The sequence below is a fragment of the Balaenoptera musculus genome, chromosome 11 (genome assembly GCF_009873245.2).
Source record: "Balaenoptera musculus isolate JJ_BM4_2016_0621 chromosome 11, mBalMus1.pri.v3, whole genome shotgun sequence".
NCBI classification, from domain to species: Eukaryota; Metazoa; Chordata; class Mammalia; order Artiodactyla; family Balaenopteridae; genus Balaenoptera; species Balaenoptera musculus.
Genome location: NC_045795.1, coordinates 54676255 through 54702454, shown reverse-complemented (window position 1 = coordinate 54702454; position 26200 = coordinate 54676255).

Sequence of the window (26200 nt, the reverse complement as noted above, 5' to 3'; positions counted from 1 at the left end):
GCGGGGTCTTTCCTACTTCGGTACTAGCAGCCATTCTATTTGTCAGCTCCCCGCCCCCCACCCCACACACTCATAGACACCATCTGGTCTCTCTCCGTCAGACCCGGAATTCAGCACCTCACAGGCCGAGAACCGGAGAATGAGAACCCGGGGTGCTACCCAGGTTAAGTGAACTCGCAACCCGCCTGAGGGATATCACGTGACTCACCTCGGAGGTCAAAGTTCCAGCGACACGGCTCGCCTGGTGTGGGCACCAGCCGCAGCGCGAACACCCTAGAAGCCCGGACCTGACCTTCCACTGAGCTGCTACCTTTGCCCTCCGTCCAGCCTTATGATTGGACGAGCCATTCTCGCAAGACCTGTAGTAGATTCTGTAAAAAGACGAAACTGTCGCGAGACGTGGAATCTGCGGCTCCTTCTTCCAGAAGGAGGGGGCGTGGAAGCAAGCAGAGTCCTTTGGGTAAGGACGCCTGCGTTTAAATCTGTTAGGGAACTTGTATTTTAAAAATGTAGATTAAAAAATATATATGTAGCCTTCAGGCCCCACTCCAGATTTACTAAATCACATTCGCTGGGGTTGGGCGGGGAATATAAGGATGGCTGCAGCAGTGTGGGGTGCTTTGGGGTTAGATGGTGGGCAATTATCCTTTATTCTGAAAAAAAAACGTGTTTAGTGCTTGTATTTCTGTTCTTTTTAAAAAATATTTATTTATTAATTTGGTTGCACCAGGTGTTAGTTGCGGCAGGCGGGCTCCTTAGTTGTGGCATGCAAACTCTTAGCTGTGGCATGCAGACTCTTAGTTGCAGCATGCAAACTCTTAGTTGCAGCATGTACATGGGATCTAGTTCCCTGACCAGGGATGGAACCCAGGCCCCTTGCATTGGGAGCACGGAGTCCTATACACTGCGCCATCAGGGAAGTCCCTGTATTTCTGTTCTTAAGCAGATGTAATAATAAACATATAAATGTTTACATGTATCAAATCATCACTGTTGTATACCTTAAACTTAGGCAATGTTATATGGCAATTGTATCTCAAGCAGCTAAAATGCTCTTCATACAGTATAAATATGACTATGTCAGTTTCCCAATTAAAACCTTGAGTGGTTTCCCATGGCTCATAGGATAAGACTCCAAAAATCCATACCATGTCAGGATGGGGTGGTGGTTAAGAGTGGGGGCTTTGTACCCAGACAAAGCCTTCAGTCAATGCTCTGCTCCATCACTCACTGCTGTGCTCCTTAGTTAAGGCTCAAGGTCCTCATCTAATCTCTCTACATCTTTTCTTATGAGGACTAATTAAGACAATGTATGAGAAGCTCTTGGCAAAGTGTCTGGCACATAGAAAATGCTCTGTAAATGTTAACTGCAGTTATTTTTAGCCATTAGAATCACCCTTCTGACCCCAGCCTACCTTTCAACTTTCACTTGGCACCGTTATTTACCTTGTGCTTGATGCTCTGGCCATATTACTCTTCAGTCAGTTCTTCAATAAACTATAACCTTTTTTCACTTTAGAACCTTCGTATATGATTCTCCCTTTGCCTAGAAATCCACCTCTTTTACCCAATTAACATCTCCTCAGACTTAAGCTTTAGCCTCCATTTTTCTTTCTTTGTACAAAGCTTTCCTGAGACCTGATAGAAATCATTGATCTCCTTCACCAGGCTTGTGCACCCATCTTGCAGCTGCTGTGAGTGATGACCCCGTTCTTCAGGGAACTGACGTAAAAGAGTGGTGCTCAAATAATATTATGAATCATAATCACCTGGCGGGTTTGTTGACCCTCAGAGTTCCGGGCTCCATTTCCAGAGTTTCTGATTTAGTAGATCTGAGGATATCCCTGAGAATTGACAGGTCTAACAAATTCCCAGGTGATGGAGCCTCAACGTCATGATGACCATGCATCGCCTTTCCACCGAGCTAAATCCTGCTTGCCTGAGAGTTACAGCAAACCCTGCCCATCCCACCTCCACATCAAGGACTATGACTCACTGACAGAGGGGCAAGAGAATGGCTTCCTTACCACAAGGTGCGACCATCTCTGGGGTATAACTCATCCTCCACGGTCCCTGTGGGATCAAGCTGAGGCCACTGCTTTGCTCAGCTCCTTTCTCTGCCCCACCCTGCTCCCCCCACTTTCATTTTCCTCAGAGCGCTCCTTCAATAAACCACGCGCATAAGAATCCCTGTCTCAGCCTCCACTTCTGAAAAGCCCAAAAAACACCACACATATGTAGAAATACGTGTGGAAATACAGGCAAGTACAAAAAAGCAAAATTGATAAGAAAGGAATATGAATTTGCTCAGAAAGGGATTTGCAGGAGCTTTGTGGGGTGAAGCAAGCATATTTTTCCTTGAAAGTCTGAGCATAGGAAAAGATAAATCTCATAAAAATCTTAAAAGTTTATCAGCATCATTTTTAACAAGCCTCAAAAGCCCAGTTGTACCTGAGGCCCGTGAGTACTTGGAATTACCCTATCTCTGAGGTGCTAGGTTGTCATTTCATATAATGAGACGATCTGTACTTTCCAGGACCTTACGCTGGGAGGCTCTATAAATTCTGCACCAGGCAGAGTGTGGAAGTATCTTTTAATGGCCCCAACAACTACCATTTCACTGTCTGGGATCTGCCGATATGAGATAATGTTGATAAACTGCACTGTTTTCTGCCAGCAATAAAGCTAGAGAGCAAACAGAATTTAAAGGCTGCAAGTAACTTTTTGTTACAAGCAAGGCCAGAGGGCAGGGAAGTGGATGGATGAGGAGGCCTCAGTGACTGGTTTCTAAAAATGGGCTACGGGGCCCCACCTGGCCAACACTCTGGAATCCGTGTCATCTTTGTAAATCAGAATTAATGGGCTCAGCCATCTTCCTTGAGCAGGTGTCAGTGCCCTCCTTCCCAGGCTGGCATGCCTGCAGTAGAGACTGCAGCCATCTGGACTGTTGTCAGGAAATCACAGTGATGCTGAGTTTGGACAACAGGGCAATTAGCAGGGCTCTCCACAGCAGCTTTGTGTACGCTGCAGCCCTCCTAACCAGTCCGTTCCTCATACTTGACGTGACAATATCCACTTGGCTACAATAATAATGAAGGCATGGACTGACTGGGCCATCTGGTAGGTTGGTGAAAGTAATAAGAAGCTCTCTGCATGGGTAACGGCCCCAATCACAAGTCAAAAGAGAAGTACCTCGTGCTGAGTCTAGCTGGATGTATTTCCAGATTTATACATTTTTAACAATAGGGGGCGAGAGGTGTCTATGTTGTCTGTAGTTTTCAGTTTGCTTACTAAAACCCTGATCCCTTTCCTGGTTTCACCAGGTAGTTCTACCAGCAAGATTTGCAGGTGGGTGCTGTTACCAGTACCTTTACTAGTCCTTGAGTAAGTTCAATAAAGACAACTCCGGGGATTTCCCTGGTGGCGCAGTGGTTAAGAATCCGCCTGCCAATGCAGGGAACATGGGTTCGAGCCCTGGTCCAGGAAGATTCCACATGCCGCAGAGCAACTAAGCCCGTGCACCACAACTACTGAGCCTGTGCTCTAGAGCCCGCGAGCCACAACTACTGAGCCCGTGTGCCACAACTACTGAAGCCCGTGCACCTAGAGCCCGTGCTCCACAAGAGAAGCCACTGCAATGAGAAGCCCGTGTGCCGCAATGAAGAGTAACCCTTGCTCGCCACAACTAGAGAAAGCCAGCGCGCAGCAACAAAGACACAATGCAGCCAAAAATAAATAAATAAATTTATTTTTTTTAAAAAAAGACAACTCTGGCTGACAAAATCACAAGAGATTTCATGGCTATGATAGTTCCCACAACACTGTGAGAGCAAATGCAGGCAGGATTCAGGTTTATCTTTTAATAAAGATCCCGAGCAAAGCTATAACAAGGAAAGGAAATGCCCTTTCCCTTCCTCTGAAGCATTTCACATTCCTTCCCAATTTCATCATTTTCTGAAAATAAGAAAAACTTTTGTATTCTGCTTGACAATGGGAGGAAAGAACTTTAACTGAAAGTTGATGGAACCCAACTTTTCACTGTGGCCTTTCCTCTCAGAGTTATTTATCCAGAGGGATTTCCTGCTCCTTATCTTCCAAGTATAACATCTGTTCCACCAAATACTCCAAATTAATCTTACATCTATATTGGGCAAGAGAAACATAATTCCACACAATGGAAACATTATCACTGGATAAGAAATGTAGAGTGGAACATTGTTACACTACTAAGTCCTGGAGATTTTTGACTGATACTTGAATATTGAATTCAGAAAATCCTCAGGAAACATGCAAGAAGCCATAAGAGGCCCATCTTGAAAAAAGTTTCATATGTATTAAGCATCTCCTATCTTAACCTGTTAGCAGCTGATATGGAATAGAACCTTGGGAAAAGATACATAACATGAAAAACATAGTTGTTCACCTCTTTTCACATTATTATGTAAATGACCGATAATTTTTTATTTTTAATTAAAAAAATTTTTTTATGTTTATTTTTAAAATTTTATTTATTTAATTTATTTATTTTTGGCTGCGTTTGGTCTTTGTTGCTGTGCGCAGGCTTTCTCTAGTTGTGGCAAGTGGGGGCTACTCTTCATTGCAGTGCTCGGGCTTCTCATTGCGGTGGCTTCCCTTGTTGTGGAGCACGGGCTCTAGGCGCACGGGCTTCAGTAGTTGCGGCACGTGGGCTCAATAGTTGTGGTGCACGGGCTTAGTTGCTCCGTGGCATGTGGGATCTTCCCGGACCAGGGCTCGAACCCATGTCCCCTGCATTGGCAGGTGGATTCTTAACCACTGCGCTACCAGGGAAGTCCCCCGATAATTTTTTAAAGACTGTAACATTTAATATCATGGGCTCGAGCTCTAATAATGGCTCCATCAAAGGAGGAAGCATTAGTTTACTGGGATCCTGTTTCAAAAAAAAATCACATGTAGTCTTTTTTGTAAAAGACAGTTTTGCCCCAAGACTACTTAGTGACGAAGGGAAAAAATAGAAGCTACTCATCTTAAACTGTAGTTGTTTTCCTTCCCCACCTACCTCTTCAAAATGAAACCCCAATCTTTTTTTTTCCCAAGTTTTTAGCTGACAGGACAGAGACCCAAGAAATGGCATGGCAAGTCTGGGCAGCTTTCTGATTCTCACAGGCAGATGAGCAGAGCAGCTGGAATGCTTACCTATGAGGATGCTGAGGAGGAAGTGGTCCATGAAGCTCGTGTCTGGAGTGACTTACTGAGAACGTTATCCCCTCAAGTGGGCGACTCTGACCTATGGTTCTTACCAAAGAGAGGGCTGTCAGCACCAGCTCTTGACCTGTCCTCCCCTCACATTTTTTTCTACTCTCTGGATCCTCATATTCAAGTGTTTTTACTTAATCTTACAGATAACTTTCTCTCAGGGTACACTCTCTTCCGTGCCCTGGTTATGATTAAAATGTTTACTCTGTTCAAATAGTAATTTTTCTATCATCATTTTATGCAGTTTATAGAGGCTGACTTCTGTTTTATATATAGTATAAATGTTATGTATTTGCTATCAGCCCAACAAATTACATTCTAATTTTAAAAATTTATACACAGCAATGCAGAATAATAACAATTTCCTGTCTCTAAACAGGAAGTCGAGTCATTATAAAAACTCATCTAAAAAAGAGGAGAGGCTTCTAGAATGTCAAAGATTTTCTCTAAGTATCTTCCCTGAAACAAGTGGTGGTAGTACATGCCATGTACAAGAATATGCAGTTTGCTTTTGGGAGTCCATTTAGGTTATTTTTCTCTGAATGATTTTTTCATGCCCTTTTTATCGTAAGGAAGTGCCTTTTCAGAAATGGCTCTTTGTCGAAGGAGGAACACTTCCCTTCCCATCTCTGTTAATGGAAGATCTTTCTGTCAGCTTGGAAACCACCAAGCATGTGGTGATTTGTGGAGGGCAAGATAAATGCTCCTCATTTACATCCCTTCCCCGCCTGTGAGTGGGGCTAGTGAAAGGACCTGCCACTGTTTTCATCATTTGTAAGGTTCTCTTTATTGGAAAATAGAGAGCTGGTAGGATTTGTGTTGGAGGTGATTCTTCTTTCTTGAGAGGATGATAGCATGCCTAAAATTATGGAAGCATAAAAGCTGTAGGTTTTCTATAATGGGCACTGCTCAGTATTATTAATAACTGTGCACAAGGCACTTTTATGTTGGCAAGTGGCTTCAATCATTTTTATCATGTAATAGCTGCAGAGGTTCAGCGAGCTCTTCAATCTCTTCACAAGATTGGGTTCCAGTAATATGTAGTGTTTTAAGGCTGGGTGGAAATTCCTTAGGCTCACTGAAGGAATATTTTTGAATTATTAGTTCAAGAAATATTTTATACACACACACACACACACACACACACATCAATATTTATCAGGAGGGACATGCCAGTGAAATAAATGAAGTCCCTGCATTATCTCATTTAATCCTTACAATAACCCTTGGAGGAAAATACTATTATTATGCCCTTTTCGCAGATGAGGAAAATGAGGTTTAAAGAAGTAAAGGAATTTTTCACAAAGATAATAAGTAGCAGAGCCTGGACTCAAATCTAGGTCTCTGATTTCAAACCACGCATTCTTATGCTAGAACTGTCTATTGAGAGACCACATATGACAGAAAAGAGGATGCTCTGTGTCCCTCCCACACAACCACTCTCCCACATGATGCTTGACCCAGAGGCCCAGAGTCTACACTAGGGTTGGAAACAGAGCCAGCCTCATGTCAACATTAGCTGCAGATGATGACCCATGTCTCCTCTCCAGGCCCCACCCCCCTCCCTGCCACTGTGCATCCTCAGCCAGGCAGAGACCATGCATTCCAGAAAATAAAAATCAAAAGGAGAGAAAGAAATCAATAAAGATAGAAATCAATAAATTAGAAAGCCAAAAGAAGAAAAACCGAGTGTTTAATTCAAGAGCTGGTCTTGGGAAACACTGATAAACAGACAAATTTCTGACAATGTTGAAGAAGAAAAAATTATTAGGAGAGATAAATGGGATATAGCCTGAAATCAGAGGGGATGAAGCAGGTAATTATATATTTAAAAACCTATGTAGGAGACTTGCAAGATGGTGGAGGAGTAAGACGTGGAGATCACCTTCCTCCCCACAAATACATCACAAATACATCTACATGTGGAACAACTCCTACAGAAAACCTATTGAACACTGGCAGAAGTGTTCAATATTAATTAATTTGTTAATTAATTAATTTGATATTAAGCAAACTATGAAAACTTAAATACAAAGAAAAAAATTTTTAAAGCAGCAAGGGAAAAACAACAAATAACATACAAGGGAATCCCCATAAGGTTAACAGCTGATCTTGCAGCAGAAACTCTGCAAGCCAGAAGGGAGTGGCAGGACTTATTTAAAATAATGAAAGGGGAAAACCTACAACCAAGATTACTCTACCGAACAAGGATCTCATTCAGATTTGATGGAGAAATTAAAACCTTTACAGCTAAGCAAAAGCTAAGAGAATTCAGCACCACCAAACTAGCTTTACAACAAATGCTAAAGGAAATTCTCTAGGCAGGAAACACAAGAGAAGGAAAAGACCTACAATAACAAACTCAAAACAATTAAGAAAATGGCAATAGGAATATGCATATCTATAACTACCTTAAATGTAAATGCATTAATGCTCCAACCAAAAGACATAGACTGGCTGAATGGATACAAAAACAAGACCCATATATATGCTGTCTACAAGAGACCCACTTCAGACCTAGGGACACATACAGACTGAAAGTGAGGGGATGGAAAAAGATAGTCCATGCAAATGGAAATCAAAAGAAAGCTGGAGTAGCAATTCTCATATCAGACAAAATAGACTGTAAAATAAAGACTATTACAGGAGACAAAGAAGGACACTACATAATGATCAAGGGATCAATCCAAGAAGAAGATATAACAATTGTAAATATTTATGCACCCAACATAGGAGCACCTCAATACATAAGGCAAATGCTAGCAGCCATAAAAGGGGAAATCGACAGTAACAATCATAGTACGGGACTTTAACACCCCACTTTCACCAATGGACAGATCCTCCAAAATGAAAATAAATAACGAAACACAAGCTTTAAATGATACATTAAACAAGATGGACTTAATTGATATTTATAGGACATTCCATCCAAAACCAACAAAATACACTTTCTTCTCAAGTGCTCATGGAACATTCTCCAGGATAGATCATATCTTGTGTCACAAATCAAGCCTTGGTAAATTTAAGAAAATTGAAATCGTATCAAGTATCTTTTCTGACCACAACGCTATAAGACTAGATATCAACTTCAGGAAAAAATCTGTAAAAAATACAAACACATGGAGGCTAAACAATACACTACTAAATAACCAAGAGATCACTGAAGAAATCAAAGAGGAAATCAAAAAATACCTAGAGACAAATGACAATGAAAACACGATGACCCAAAACCTATGGGATGCAGCAAAAGAAGTTCTAAGACAGAAGTTTATAGCAATACAATCCTACCTCAAGAAACAAGAAACATCTCAAATAAACAACCTAACCATACACCTAAAGCAAATAGAGAAAAAAGAACAAAAAAACCCCAAAGTTAGCAGAAGGAAAGAAATCATAAAGATCAGGTCAGAAATAAATGAAAAAGAAATGAAAGAAACTATAGCAAATATCAGTAAAACTAAAATCTGGTCCTTTGAGAAGATAAACAAAATTGATAAACCATTAGTCAGACTCACCCAGAAAAAAACAGGGAGAAGACAAATCAATAGAATTAGAAACGAAAAAGGAAAAGTAACAACTGCCACTGCAGAAATACAAATGATCGTGAGGGATTACTACAAGCAACTATATGCCAATAAAATGGACAAACTGGAAGAAATGTACAAATTCTTAGAAAAGCACAACCTTCCAAGACTGAACCAGGAAGAAATAGAAAACATAAAGAGACTAATCACAAGCACTGAAATTGAGACTGTGATGAAAAACCTTCCAACAAACAAAAGCCCAGGACCAGATGGCTTCACAGGCGAATTCTATCAAACATTTAACACCTACCCTTCTCAGACTCTTCCAAAATATAGCAGAGGGAGGAACACTCCCAAACTCATTCTACAAGGTCACCATCACCCTGATACCAAAACCAGACAAAGATGTCAAAAAGAAAGGAAATTACAGGACAATATCACTGATGAACATAGATGCAAAAATCCTCGACAAAATACTAGCAAACAGAATCCAACAGAACATTAAAAGGATCATACACCATGATTAAGTAGGGTTTATCCTAGGAAGCAAGGAGTCTTCAGCATATGCAAATCAATCAATGTGATACACCATATTAACAAATTGAAGAAGAAAAACCATATGATCATCTCAATAGATGCAGAAAAAGCTTTCAACAAAATTCAACACCTATTTATGATAAAAACCCTCCAGAAAGTAGGCATACAGGGAGCTTACCTCAACATAATAAAGGCCATATATGACAAACCCACAGCCAACATCATTCTCAATGGTGAAAAACTGAAACCATTTCCTCTAAGATCAGGAACAAGACAAGGTTGTCCACTCTCACCAGAATTATTCAACATAGTATTGGAAGTTTTAGCTATGGCAATCAGTGAAGAAAAAAGAAATAAAGGGAATCCAAATCGGAAAAAAGTAAAGCTGTCACTCTTTGAAGATGACATGATACTATACACAGAGAATCCTAAAGATACTACCAGAAAACTAGTAGAGCTAATCAATGAATTTGGTAAAGTTGCAGGATACAAAATTAATGCACAAAAATCTCTTGCATTCCTATACACTAATGATGAAAAAATCTGAAAGAGAATTTGAGGAAACACTCCCATTTACCACTGCAACAAAAAGAATAAAATACCTAGGAATAAACCTACCTAAGGAGACAAAAGACCTGTATGCAGAAAACTATAAGACACTGATGAAAGAAATTAAAGATGATACAAACAGATGCAGAGATATACCATGTTCTTGGATTGGAAGAATCAACATTGTGAAAATGACTATACTACCCAAAGCAATCTACGGATTCAATACAATCCCTATCAAACTACCACTGGCATTTGTCACAGAACTAGAACAAAAAATTTCACAATTTGTATGGAAACACAGAAGACCCTGAATAGCCAAAGCACTCTTGAGAAAGAAAAATGGAGCTGGAGGAATCAGGCTCCCTGACTTCAGACTATATTACAAAGCTACAGTAATCAAGACTTTATGGTACTGGCACAAAAACAGAAATACAGATGAATGGAACAGGATAGAAAGCCCAGAGATAAACCCACGCACATATGGTCACCTTATCTTTGATAAAGGAGGCAAGAATATACAATGGAGAAAAGACAACCTCCTCAATAAGTGGTGCTGGGAAAACTGGATAGCTACATGTAAAAGAATGAAATTAGAAAGCTTCCTAACACCATACACGAAAATAAACTCAAAATGGATTAAAGACCTAAATGTAAGGCCAGACACTATAAAAATCTTAGAGGGAAACATAGGCAGAACTGTCTATGACATAAATCACAGCAAGATCCTTTTTGACCCACCTCCTAGAGAAATGAAAATAAAAACAAAAATAAACAAATGGGACCTAATGAAACTTAAAAACTTTTGCACAGCAAAGGAAACCATAAACAAGACGAAAAGACAGCCCTCAGAATGGGAGAAAATATTTGCAAATGAAACAACTGACAAAGGATTTAATCTCCAAAATTTATAAGCAGCTCATGCAGCTCAATATCTAAAAAACAAACAACCCAATCCAAAAATGGGCAGAAGACCTAAACAGACATTTCTCCAAAGAAGATATGCAGGTTGCCAACAAACATATGAAAGGATGCTCAACATCACTAATCATTAGAAAAATGCAAATCAAAACTGCAATGAGGTATCACCTCACACCAGTCAGAATAGCCATCATCAAAAAACATACAAACAATAAATGCTGGAGAGGGTGTGGAGAGAAGGGAATCCTCTTGAACTGTTGGTGGGAATGTAAATTGATACAGCCACTATGGAGAACAGTAAGGAGGTTCCTTTAAAAACTAAAAAAAGAACTACCATGTGACCCAGCAATCCCACTACTGGGCATATACCCTGAGAAAACCGTAATTCAAAAAGAGTCATGTAGCACAATGTTGATTGCAGCTCTATTTACAATAGCCAGGACATGGAAGCAACCTAAGTGCCCATCAACAGATGAATGGATAAAAAAGATATTGCACATATGTACACTGGAATATTACTCAGCCATAAAAAGAAATGAAATTGAGTTATTTGTAGTGAAGTGGATGGACCTAGAGTTTGTCATACAGAGTGAGGTAAGTCAGAAAGAGAAAAACAAATACCATATGCTAACACATATATACAGAATCTAAAAAAAAAAAAAAGAAAGTCCTGAAAAACCTAGGGGCAGGACAGGAATAAAGATACAGATGTAGAGAATGGACTTGAGGTCACGGGGAGGGGGAAGGGTAAGCTGGGATGAAGTGAGAGAGTGGCAAGGACATATATACACTACCAAATGTAAAATAGATAGCTAGTGGGAAGCAGCCGCATAGCACAGGAAGATCAGCTCGGTGCTTTGTGACCACCTAGAGGGGTGGGATAGGGAGGGTGGGAGGGAGACGCAAGAGCGAGGAGATATGGGGATATATGTATATATATAGCTGATTCACTTTGTTATACATCAGAAACTAACACACCATTGTAATGCAATTATACTCCAATAAAGATGTAAAAAAAAAAAAAAAGCTATGTATAACTCACCAATACATTTTTAGAATCTCACTGAAATAGTTGCTATCTGGGCTAATACAAATTAAATATAAAAAAGACAAAAGAGGCAGAGAGCCTTGAAAAGGAAACACATAGGAGAAAGAGGGGAGAGGTTTCAAAGAATTAAGGGTCCAAGAGGCATTAGGTTGTCACTAATTTACTGGCAAATTTTATGAAGCTTTTAAAATATAATACATTCTCAATTTTTATGTTTCTTTGAGTGTGCCTATGTGTATGTGTTTGCATAGCTATTGAGTACTTATTACTTGCTACAAATCCTGGTAAGTACTTGGTGTGAACTATCACTTAATAGTCACAATCTTATGAGGTAGATACCATTGTTATCTCTTTTCTTACAAATGGGGAACACTAGCAAGTAATGAAACTGCATTTCTAACCCAAATAGCTCACAACTGAGAGCTTAGATTCCTTTTTTAAATTTTATTGAGATATACCTGGCATATAACATTGTATTATATGATTTGATATATGTGTATATTGCAAAACAATTACCAAAACAAGTTTAGTTAAGATCCATCACCACACATAGTTACAATTTTTTTTCTTCTAATGAGAATTTTTTAAGATCTATTCTCTCAGCAACTTTCAAATATACAATACAGTATTGTTAATTATAGTCACCATGCTGTATGTTACATCCTGAGGACTTGTTTATCAAATAACTGGATGTTTATACCTTTTGACCATCTTTACCCATTTTGCCCACCCCCTACTCCCCATATCTGGCAACTACCAATCTCTTCTCTGAATCTATCAGTTCGGGTGTTTTTTAGATTCCACATATAAGTGAGATCGTACAGTATTTTTCTTATTCTGTCTGAGTTATTTCACTTAGAATAATGCCTTCAAAGTCCATCCATGTTGTTGCAAATGGCAGGACTTTTTTTTTCTTTTTATGGCTGAATAATATTCCATGCTTTCTTTATCCATTCATTCATCATGTACACTTAAGTTGTATCTATGTCCTGGCTATTTTAAATAATGCTGCAATAAACATAGGGGCGCAGATGTTGTTTCAAGATAGTGATTTCTTTTCCTTCAGATAAATACCAGAGTGGGATTGCCGGATTGCTATTTTCAATTTTGTGGGGAAGCTTCAAACTGCTTTCCATTGTGGTGGCACCAATTTATGTTCCCACCAACAGTGCACAAGTGTTCCCCTTCCCCCACATCCTCGTCAACACTTGTTGTTTCTTATCTTTCTGATAATAACCATTCTAACAGGTGTGAAGTGGTATCTCATTGTGGTTTTGATTAGTATTTCCCTGATGATTAGTTATGCTGAGCGCCTTTTCATGTACCTGTTGGCCATTTTGTCTTTCTTCTTTGGAAAAATGTCTGTTCAGCTCCTCTGCCCATTTTTATATTGGATTGTTTGGGTTTTTTGTTTTTGTTTTGCTATTGAGTTGTTAAGCTCTTTATATATGTTGGGTATTAACCCTTTATCAGATATGACTTGCAAGTATTTTCTTCCATCCTATAGGTTGCCATTTCATTTTGTTGATGGTTTCGCTTGCTGTACAGAAGTTTTTTAGTCTGACATAATCTTATTTGTTTATTTTTGCTTTTGTTGCCTTTGCTATTGGTGTCAAATCCAAAAAATCATTGTCATGACTGATATCAAGTAAGTATGCTTTCTTCTAGTATTCTGATCATTTCAGATCTTACATTCAAGATTTTAATCCATTTTGAGTTGATTTTTCTGTATGGTGTAAGATAGTGGTCCAGTTTCACTTTTTTTTTATGTGGCTGTCTAGTTTCCCAACATTTATTGAAGAAACTATTCTTTCCCCATTGTATATTCTGGGCTCCTTTGTCCTAAATTAATTGACTGCATAAGTATGGGTTTATTTCTGGGCTCTCTATTCTGTTCTATTGATCTATGTGTCTGTTTATGCCTGTACCATACTGTTTTGATTTGTGGGAGCCTGGATTCTTAACCACTACCTTAAAGTTGCTCCCAGAACATAAATTGCAACAAAGTACAGAATTTTATAAAACAAGCATAGTGTTGACACAATAATCTTACCAATAATTATACCTAAGAAAAAAATATTTGGGCAATTCTCATTTTTCAAACATTGAAACAAAAATCTTAAAATAAAATATTGGTATATCAATCATTAGAGCATGAATAATACAACATAATCAAGTATGTTTATTTCAGCAATATTGGGAAATATATTACATAATAATTCAAAGATGAAAAAATCATATGAATCATATCAGTTAATGTCAGAAAAATTATTTATCAAATGTAACTTCTATTTTGATTTAAAAAAAATGCTTATTGTAATCTCTGACTCTCAATGGTAAAATATTAAAATAATTTCATTCAAGGTAAGAACAGAAAAGAGATGTACACTCCCTCCTTCATTATTTTTATTTTTAAAGAACTTCTAGTCAATGCAATAAGAAAAAAATATTTAGATATTTGGAAGTTGCAATGCAATTTGTTATGATTACCTGCAGATTCTCCATGTGAAAATCTGAGAGGATCAAAGTAGCAATGATGAGAAATTTAGAGGACAATTCAGTAAGTAAGCTAAATATAAAGGACTATTGAAACAATCAATATCTGCTGGGCTTATTACCCAAATTTATTTTGAGGTCATTTTTCTTATTGATTTACTAGCACTTTGAATATTATTTTTAATTTCACAAGCCTTTTTAATACTGGATAGTGTTTTTGCCATTCTTTAAAATCTTGTTTTAAATCCCCTGTTTTGTGTTTTGATTAAATTCTCTCATATTAGAAACACCACTCAAGGCCCTGGCTATACTAAATGAGCTTGGGCAGAAATAACCATGTGTCCAAATGCCATTTCCTCCTTCTGAACATGTGACAGATACCATTAATCATTTCTTCCCCAGCCCAAATGTGGTCTCCAAATCTTTCTCCATACAGCTACTACCAACTGATTGGCACTGGTTTATGCAATATAAGTGACTTTTCCTCCCCAGTCTAATAAATTTGCATCAGTCCACCCAGTGAATTTCCAACTGGGAAAGGATCGTCTTCTAGTATTCTATACAACCTCTAACTTGCTACAAATTCAACTTTATTCAGTCCTCTCAGAAAGGTCAAGGGCTATAGTATGTAATCCGTTAGAAAGTAAGCCCTTTTGGAAATGGGATTAGCAGAGGATGTAACAAATTGATTCAAAGGGAACACCAAACTTTATTTCTGAATTTTCTGTAACCTGTAGCCTTAGAGTGAAAACCTTGACAGTTCTTTTATACTTAGATTGTCAAAGTCATCACTGCACCCAACGTCTGTAGTTCATGGTCATTTCTAGCTAGCAACAATATCACGAGCTCAAGTCAGCTATTTGGGAAGGTTCAAACTTGATTAAAAACAATTAAAGAAATATCACCTGGGGAGAAAAATGGTGCAGAATTTCACACATATTCTCCAGTGAGAGTTGGTGTAAGTCATTTTGAGTGGCCTCAGCCTGCAGAGGCTTGCAGCAGGATTTTGGTTCCCCAGCCAGAGGCAAGTCAGGCTGTGGCAGTGAGAACGCTGAATCCTGACCACTAGACCAGTGGCCAGTGACAAGGCCCTGGCCTATCGGCTTTTAGAAATGAATTCCCTCAAAAGGACGGAAAGTAGTGAAACAAGTAAAGTGTTTACTAGGAGGAAAAAAGACATGTGTGAATAGACTCACACATGCAGGCTCAGAGAGAGAGTCATGCCCTCATAGTGGTTTGAATCACTTATATGGGGCATTTGTTCCAGGTCTCCTCTGGCCAATCATCTTGCTTTGCCTGGTTCTAAGTCTGTATTTGGTTTATCTCAGGGTCCTCCCATGTGTGCATGCGCACCTCTTAGCCAAGATGGATTCTAGCCAAGAGGCCTATGGGTAGGTTGACATCACCTACTATGGGGTGGTGCCCCCCCCCCTTTGACCTCCAAGGAGGCTTTCTGCGCATGTGTAGTAGGGAAGGTCTCCTTGACTTTGAGAATGAGGAATATGTGGTCTCTTTATCTCTTATCTGGGCAGGGCCCAGCCTTCTCCTTGCTCCTGCTTTTATCTTCACCTTGGAGTATCTGTCCATAGGGAACAGACCCCAGCTGCTCAGCCTGGGGCCCATCTATCTCCTGTCTCATAAGGATATAAGAAAATAGCCATAATGACAATGCCTATATGAAGATAGAAACGCTAACTCATTTTATCTCAGGAAATAAGCATTAAACAACTGATATCCTCAAATAATTATATTAGGCACTGTGGAGTTAAAGACATATTAAAGATAAAAGGTATGCATAGATGTATCAACCCACAGTGTTTCCCTTCTAGAAGAATAAATAAACATCTGAAATTGGATTATAGCAATCACTGGTTAAATCTTGTAAGAGACTTCCCTTTGCACTTAAAATAGATGTGAACTCTTTAGCAGACTGTTGAATGATGTGGTCCTGCCTTCCTTTCCACACGGATGCAGTTCTACTTTTCCAGTCCATTGGTTCACTCTCAAGGCATTTTGACCTCAGGGCACCACTGCAAAACCCTGTGGGGCTCCATTCACACAGACAACAGCACAGCTTTATACTGCATCCTTGAATGACCTTCTTTTAATTCTTGGAAAATAGTCTTCTTTTGCTTCAAAACATTTGCCTGTGATTTTCCTTCTGCTTAGAATGTTGTTCCCCTACATTCCCATTCTTTACTTGGCTAATTTCTTTTCATCTTGGTGTCTTGGCTGACAGTTTATTTCCTCACCAAGGCCAACTCTGAATAATCTTCACCCCCTCCACCCCGCCCACATACACAATATGATCCTTCTTTATTGTCTCCTGTACTCCATGCTTTTGCTTCACAGAACTAGTTAAAATGTATAAGTATATATTTATTTTGAGTTTTCTTAACACAAGTAAATTGTATGTTTTTTGAGAGCAAGGATCATGTTTACTTTGTTTTATAGTCCAAATGCCTAGCAAAGTCCTTGCCATTTACTAGGCCCAGACTTAATAAAATATTAATTATAAAATATTGAATGGATAAAAAAGTGAAAAAAGACATATTACCTAAATAAATGAAGAGGAAACATAATCAGTGATGAGCTAGAGATACAGAGTAAGATTTACAGGAACTTGGAAGAGTGAGAAATCACTTCTAACTGGAATGAGGGAAAGGACTTCATGAATTTGGTGATAACTGTGATTAAAAAACTAGTTGGGAATTCCCTGGCAGTCTGTTACTTAGGAGTCGGCATTCTCACTGCCAGGGGCAGTGAGATCCCTGGTTGGGGAACTAAGGTCCCGTAAGACGCGTGGCGTGGCCCCCACAAAAAAGAAAAAAGCAACCAAAAAACAAAACAAAAACGCAAAAACCAAGTAGTATTGGGACGATGGAATATACTGAAGTTTAAATAACAAGAACTCTGGAGTCCAAAGAGCTCTAAATTTAAGCAAGTGTGAATTTGGACAAGTCACTTAAGTCGTCACAGTTGTTTTATATGTGAAATAGAGGCTGTGATGATTAAGGCACATGAGATAACATTTGGAAACACTCATTCAGTCCCAGGCACAAAGCAGATAGTTGATTCTTGACAACTATTATCACTACGTAGACATCATCGTGCTTTCTAGATCAACTAGTCAACTAGACAGAATGAATCAAGGAAGTAGGTGGAAAAGTGAAGGGTATGGGGAGCTGGGGATTTGGATTTAACTGGAACTGGAGTTGCCTGAAAGGAAGGAGAAAATATGATTTGAAAAAATTGTCTTCAGATATTCTTACTCTGAGGTTAGTGGGGAGTCATGAAAGGCTTCTGGTTGAGAGGGCGAAATGATCAGAATCAGGTTTCAGGAGTGTTGTTGCTTTGGTAGCTGGGTTGGGGAGAACTGAAAGAAGGGAGAAACCACTTTGAGTTGCTATGGCAATGGTGGAAGGAATATTCTATGAGTGGCATTAATTTGAGGGAATTCAGAGTAGAGAGAGAGAAACATTTGGAAGCAGTTTGCTGGAATGCTATCTGTTGAATGAACTTTTAAGTATTAAATGACCTGAGAATTTGAGGACCTAGAGGCAGGTTGGAATTTCCTCCAGAGCTAGATCATACTGGAGCAATTTGACAATATCAATTAAAATATATTAAAAACTTAAGAATTTCTTTTGATGTCTCTATTTTGGGAAATATGTGCAAAAATAATATTCAAATTAGATAACTGGCAGTGATATTCAGATATTTACATATATTTTAGATAAATATGTTACTACTAAAGCAGGAATTGGAATGAAAAGAGAAGAATGAGAGATGTTCACACATTCATCGTAATGCTACCTTCCTCTCCAAGACAAGTTCACATCTATATGTCCATATACAGTATCTGTATGTCTGCATCTATAACTGTATCTGTGTCTATATTTTTAATATATTTCTACAACTGCCATTGGAGTTTAATTACGATAATCTATAGCACTAATTTGGACCGTGCTTTTAACGGAAAGCAATTTGTCTCTATACATCCATAGTCTTAAAAATCTGATAGCATGTCCTCTAAGACAGGATCCATGGCTGAATCCCATTAGCTCCCAACCCTAGCACCACACCTAGCACTGATACCCAGATAGAAGCGAGTAAGTATCTGTTGAATAAATAAGTGAATTAGGACTTCCCTGGTGGCACAATGGTTAAGAATCTGCCTGCCACTGCAGGGGACACAGGTTTGCTCCCTGCCGGGGGAAGACCTCATATGCCACAGAGCAACTAAGCCCGTGCGCCACAACTACTTGAGCCTGCGCTCTAGAGCCTGTGAGCCACAACTACTGAGCCCGTGTGCCACAACTACTGAAGCCCGCATGCCTAGAGCCTGTGCTCTGCAACAAGAGAAGCTACCGCAATGAGAAGCGTGCGCACCACAATGAAGAGTAGCCCCCGCTCGCTGCAACTAGAGAAAGCCTGCATGCAGCAACGAAGACCCAACGCAGCCAAAAATAAATAAATAAAATAAATAAATTTATTTTAAAAAGTGAATTAGTAAATAAAACTCTGATACTTTAACCCCAGTTCTCAGATTTCACTGTGAATACGTAGTTCAAAATATGGGGAAGAGAACTTTAGAATTTAAAAATTTTAGAATTTTTGGAGAGTTTAACACTAGTTTGTAAGAATGATAACTTGGTAAAAGCATAAATACATTATCATCAATTAATGGTTAGGTAACTTATGGCATGGCAAGTCATTTGAACAACTTGTTAAAATGTTAAGTGGAAAAGCTACATACCAGGTTTTAGATGCAGAATGAGTCTAAGTAAGACATACAAATAAAAACCGAAGAAAAAAACGAAGAAAAAATAGGGAAAGTCATGCAACTCAGGTTAACAATGCTTTTTTCTCTCTTTCCTGCAGAGGGCGCCGTACTGGGACCAGCTGCCCTCACTCCGCCGGGTCAGCCCCCCGACCCAGCCCAGCTCCGCTCGCGCCCATGGCGGCTTCCGACGGCCCGGCGACGGCCGCTGCTCCTGCTGCTGCTCGGTGAGTGGACTGGCCGGGGGCTGAAGTCTGGGGGGCTGGGAGACTGAGTGGCCGGGCCGGGGGCTGAAGTCTGAGGGGCTGGGGGATTGAGTGGCCGGGCCGGGCTTGGGTGAGGGGCTGCGCGGGTCCCAAGGGATGCGGGGCAGCTTGAGCGGCCGGCGGGCGCCGCGCGCGGCCTGGGAGCTGCGGGCTGGGGTCTGGCCGGGCCCGGGGGCTCCCGGGGACGGCGGGCCCGCGGGTCGTCCCGCACCGGCCTAGTCGGTTGCCGGCGGGGAGGTAGACGGTGGACGAGGGCGGGCCCGGCGAGGCCCTCAGGTCCCGGCACTCGTGTTCTGGGGTCAGTGGCAGTGATTTGGTGGTTTCTGAGCGGCGTGCTTCGCGCCTTGACCTTGGGGCCCCGGTAGAGGCGAAGGGCGGCGTGCGGCCGTGTAGCCAGGGACACGGGACCCGGTGGGGAGACCGGGGCGGCGCGGCCTTTCGAGGTTGCCCTGCGTGCTTTAACCTTCGCCCCTGGCAGAATGGCATGGCGCTCGAATGCGTGTGTTTCTGTTGCTGTGAATTTTAATGAGATTATAATGACTTAAAGTTACCCTTAAGAGTTTTGGGGTGCTCACAGTGGACAAAAGGAGAGGTGGGCTGGGCCTGGCCTCGCAATGGCCCTGTTCATTTCTAGTGAGTTGTCGTAAGGAGTGTTGCCCCCATTCTGTGGCTGCTGGGCCCCGGCAGTCTAAGGAGGGCTCCATCAGCCCACAGAACTCGGGAGCAGGCCTGGGTGCAGGTGTTTCACCCATTGAGGAATTCTGCTCTCAGGTGTCTGTCCTAATGAGAAAGGAACACGTGCTGACCTAAACGGCAATCACTGCAAGGTTTGATCCTAGGGCTATTTAGAGCTCTCCCTGGCACTCTTTCTCACCTGGTCCCCAGAGCTACGGGAAGATTAAGTGCCAGGATCTGAACAGTCATACCGGAGAAAACTCGTAGGAGCTCACTCGAGTTCAGTAGACACAGACACACGTGCCCACACGCGCCTGCTGCGATTCTCTAAACATCTCTAAGTTTCATCCTACTCTGAAGTTCTATCATGGTGACAGAATGGATTTTGGTTTCAGGTTTTCGTTTTGCCTGTTGTGTAAAATAAGTTCTTGAGCTGCAGGAACAGCCACAAGGGGTGACCTTATTCTAGCGGCAACCTTGCTCTTCCTCAGCAGGTGTAATTAGTTAGGAGAGGAGTTGCTAGAACAAGTCTTGTTGCGTCAGAAGGACTCATTATTCTTTTTTTAATTAAAAAATTTTTTAAAAATTGAAGTACAGTTGATTTAGAATCTTGTGTTAATTACTGCTGTACAGCAAAGTGATTCAGTTATACATATACATACATTCTTTTTTTTTTAATATATTCTTTTCCATTGTGGTTTATCACAGGATATTGAACGTAGTTCTCTGTGCTATATAGTAGGACCTTGTTGTTTATCCATTCCATACATAAAAGCTTACATCTGCTAACCCCAACCTCCCTCTTCATCCCTCCCCCAACCCCCTCCCCCTCGGCAACCACCAGTCTGTCCTCTATGTCTTGGATTCTGATTTTGTTTCATAGATAGGTTCATTGTGTCATATTTTAGATTCCACATATAAGTGATATCATATGGTATTTGTCTTTCTCTTTTTGGCTTACTTCACTTAGTATGATCATCTCTAGTCGCATCCATGTTGCTGCAAATGGCATTATTTTGTTCTTTTTTATGGCTGAGCAGTATTCCATTGTATATATGCACCACATCTTCTTTATCCATTCATCTGTCAATGGACATTTAGGTTGCTTCCATGTCTTGGTAATTGTGAATAGTGCTGCTATGAACATAGGGGTGCATGCATCTTTTTGAATTATAGTTTTGTCTGGATATATGCCCAGGAGCAGGTTTGCTGGATCATATGGTAATTCTATTTTTAGTTTTCTGAGGAACTTCCATACTGTTTTCCACCCTGGCTGCACCAACTTACATTCCCACCAACAGCGTAGGAAGCTTCCCTTTTCTCCACACCCTCTCCAGCATTTATTATTTGTAGGCTTTTTAATGATGGCCATTCTAACCAGTGTGAGGTGGTAACCTCATTGTAGTTTTGATTTGCATTTCTGTAATAATTAGCTATGTTGAGCATCTTTTCATGTGCCTGTTGGCCATCTGTATTTCTTCTTTGGAGAAATGTCTATTTAGGTCTTCAGCCCATTTTTTGATTGCGGTTTTTTTTTTTTTTTCTGTTGATCATTGTTCTTTATTAGAAGAGCTCACATGCATTAGAACTTTCATATTTTGTTTCATGTTTTAAAAACTCACCTGAATGAAGTGAAAAATCTGTAACTTCCCTACACTGATAGCTTGGAGTATTGTGCATGTAATAAGCTTTTAATGTACATTCCACCATATCTTTTAAGTTTTATATTCAATTAAAAATCCAACTTAAAAAAAAACAACAATGCTTTTTCTGGGAGGGTGGGAAATGAGCCTAAGTGTAATTAATCATTATATTTTATATTTTTAATTTTCCAAAACTTCAGTAATAACTGTGAATTCCTTTATTATAAAAAAATATACCTAACTTTAAAAGCCAACATCATCAGCAAAACCAACACATTTCTCAAATATAAATCCCACCAAGGAAGGGCTTGATATTGGGGTACTTATCACTATTCTGATTTCTGTAGGATGTTCACGTCAAAGTTTTAGGGTGTTGTGTGAGAGGACCTGTCCTTGGTAAACAACATTGAAAAATGCTGGGTTAATTAAAGCTTGGGAGCATTCTGCAGTGTAGCACTTTTCTGAGCATTCAGTATGCTTGTGTGTATTTTGCACTTATTTGATTATAATCACTCTGGAAAATGTTTCCAAATCTTTCTTACCCTAGCCAACTCTCTCATATATAATAACTGTAATGCAATTAATAATGACAATTATTGAGTCCTTACTACCTTACTACATGTCAGGTAAAATGGTAAGGATATTTACACATATAATGACACTTAATACTTGCAACAATTCTATTAGTCAGGCATCACTATCATACCCATTATATGGATGAGGAAACTGAGATTATGAATTTCCCAAAATCTACATAGCAAGTAGCAGAAACAGATCCTGAATCCAATTCCTGTGTTTTTGCACAGTACCAGATCTGCTTCCCATATTATACAGAAATGAGCTTGCTGTATTCAAGACACACTAATACAAGTATCCTAAAAAAAAAATTAAGTACTCAAGATGAAGAGTCCAAAACTGATTTTTCTTTTTATGGACTCACACTGCTGCAATGCGCCAAAGAACAGAATGTGTCTGACTTTCACTGACAATAGAGTCAGGTCATATCTTTAATCTTCAAAACAAATGTTTAAGCCAAAGTGTATTTTTGACATTTTAATTTATTATCTGTGTTTCAAATGGAAAAGGGATTTGAGTGCTGTTAGAGATAACTTGATTTGTGCTTTGAATAGCAAATGCAATATCAGTCATTTAAACATTTTCCTATAGCTCTTTCCTAGATATTTGCTGTCAGGATGAAATGAATAAACAAAAGTGCAATTTGAATATAATAGCACTTATATCATGGTGAAAGACATATGGTCATATGTGAGAGAAAAAAGACATAGTTTTACCTTTCCAAAGCAGCTGAGAAAAACCTGCTGGCTCTAAATGTTTGTCATTTCTGTGATATTTCACTTTGTGGGTGTGTATGTCCTTAATCGTACCTGTTGGAGTTTAGCATGGTATCATGGCAAATTTTTAAAAAAATCTTCCATTTCAATGAAGCTTCATTTTAACTCCCATAAATAGTTTGTGTCCAATATATGCACAGCTACAAAGAAAAAGGCACGGTTTAAGCCTTCAGACTCTTACTGAAGGGAATTTATTCTGAAACCAGAAGAAAGAAATGGTACAGTAGAATCTGTTCTGTGGAAGACTGGCGTCTTGCCACAGTTCAGATTGTGGGGAGGCCTGAGTAATAGCTAAGGTTTCCGTAAGTATTCTCTTCATGGAATATAAACTTGAGGTATGGAATCCAGTTCAATCAGAATTTATTTAGGGATGACCACATGGCCAGAGGCAGTGAGGGGATGAGGGAAACAGCTTTGCACAGGCTGGAGCCAGGTAGACCTGGGTCATCCCTATTCCATGGCCTTTAGTCGCTCTTGAAGCTTCTGTTTCTTCATCCGTCTGATGTAGAAGTGGTGTTATCTGTATCTAATGTCATAATGTGTCTGAGATGGATGGCACAGTGTTTGCTATAGAGTAAATAATTTTGATGCCTCCTCCCAAATACCTTGAACCCTCCACACTGTGGGATCGTCAGTTCTTCCAGAGTAAGGCTTAGCATTGTATTTAATCTTGACAGCTCTCAAGGCACAGCAAGACTTAATAGCCCTTAATCAGATTTAATCAGAGACAGTGGATACCACTAGCAGGTTTCTAGATAGAAAAAAGGAAAGGAAGGGAAATAATGTGGTAATAACATACATATTTAAATTTTATTTAAATTCAAAATGTAAATAATGAATTGTTGATAATAAATGTAAATAACAGACTCTGAGGCAAGCAGTCTGGGTTCATACCCAGAGCTACCATATACATGCTGTGTGACCTTGGGCAACTCACTTGACCTCCCTGTGCCTCATCTTTCCAGAGTTACATAGAATATAAATATACGTTCAAAAAAATTAAGGAATGATGTAAAATATTTCACATCAATACCCAAATAAGAGTTTGGGTATTTGTCTAAATAAATAAATGTGGGTATCAAATAGATCGAGGGTTTAGATTCTATTAGATGCAATTAAAGAATTTTATTTTAAAATGTCTATTTATGATATGCCAGAAATTACATATTTTACAACTAATTAGATTTATAATAAAAAGTTTTATATGTCAACTCTAAATATGTAAAGAGGTACATATTTTTAGGGGTAAACAAAGCACGAATTTTAAAGATCATGGATGTAAATTTCTCACTTCGTAAAATAGTTATAAAATGTAAATTAGTTTTTGGTGTATAGCTATTGTGGTTATGTGAAGCATATAAAAATATATTATCTTTATTAACAATTAAGATAAAGATTCTTGGCATCTGTAAGTAGAAATTTTCAATTAAGATTTGATACAAAATTTTATGAAATCCCAAATAAACTAGTGGCTATTTTCGGTCACATTACCTCTAGAGTAGTAAGCAACATCTGAAATGTAAAATGCAAAAACATCTCCAAAATGTTTGACAAGAAATTGTATATTCAACAGATTTAAGGTATCATTTTGGCATTATATTCCACTGAAAATAGCAGAGCAATCAAATTATGCAGCATTTTTAAGATCCACATTAGTGATTTGGTGCTATTTTCCTGTCAGTTTGATTCTCAAACTTTCATATTACTAACAGCCTAAAATTGATGAATCATGGATAATGGAATAATTGTCTTTTCACTAAAAAAAAACACCTCTAACATTTGAAACACCAAGCTTTTGGGGTGGGGGGATGTTAATGATTCAGTTTGTCATCACCTGCATCCAGAAGGTAATTTCTATTTCTTCACATCTAAAAGATCCACACATTCCAAGCAGGAAAAATGACAAAGAAGGTCACACAGAGGTGAAACCACAGCACCTTTCCACCTCTGTCTCAAATGTAACAACAGCAGATTGAATGCATAAAGAAAGAAGAAAATATATTTTCAACTATTAAGAATGGTTACATTGAGGGGGAAAAAACCTAAACAAGTTCATTAGAAAAAAAGGTTCTTATTTTTCTCCATATACTTGTGAATCTTTTACAATAAGTTATTCATGTATTGTGTGAATAAAATGATATGAAAAAATACCCTTAACTCAGAATAAGAGAGGGAATTTGTCCAAGTTTCCTTTATGGTGATTTTACTTCCTTTCTTCTTTTGAAATCAATCACAATATTACTTAATTTGCTGTGCTGTTTTATGGTTTAAAAAGGTTTTCACTTACGTTTTCTCAATTGATCTGTATAACACTCTTATAGGCAGGTGTTAATATCCCTGCTTAACAGATGAGAAAACAGAGGATTAGAGAGGCAGATTGATTTTCCCGTGGCTATATAGCTAGTAGTTATAAACCTAATCTATCATTACCAAATTCAGAACTTTTTTCTCTAACAGAATAGAGTATCCATCTTCAAAATGGAAGAAAGCCTAACTCATAAAACAGAGAGCAAAATGGGGGTTATCAGTGTCTGGGGGTGGGGGGATTTGGGGAGATGTGGTTTAAGGGTACAAACTTGCAACTAGTAGATAAATAAATTCTGGAGATCTAATGCACAGAATAATGATTATAGTAAAAAATGCTGTATTATAAACTTCAAAGTTGCTAAGAGACTAGATCTTAATTGGGCTCACCATAAAAAAGATATAATAATTATGTGAAATGACAGAGGTGTTAGCTAATGCTACGGTGGTAATCATATTGCAATATATAAATGTATCAAACTAACATGTTGTACACTTTAAACTTACATAATGTTCTATGTCACTTATGTCTCAATAAAAACATTTTTTAAATGGAAAAAAAAAAAAGGAAAAATAGAGCTATTGCCCACGATTCCAGTTTCTCCACAGGATTTTTCAAACTAATTTTCAGTCTCTCATACTCTGGTTCAATATTCAAGTGTCAGTCATGTTAAGGCATCTGGATAAGAGTGTAAAAGGAAAGTAAGATCTCATCTGTACTTAGATTTCAAGAACTAGAGAAATATTATAAGAATGACTTCAGCATTTGTTCGATATTTCAGAAAGTGCTTGGAATTTTGCTGTGAAGTCAATATGTTAAAATACAACAAGCAAAGTCTTTAGGAAATTAGCTTGACTGGTGTCATG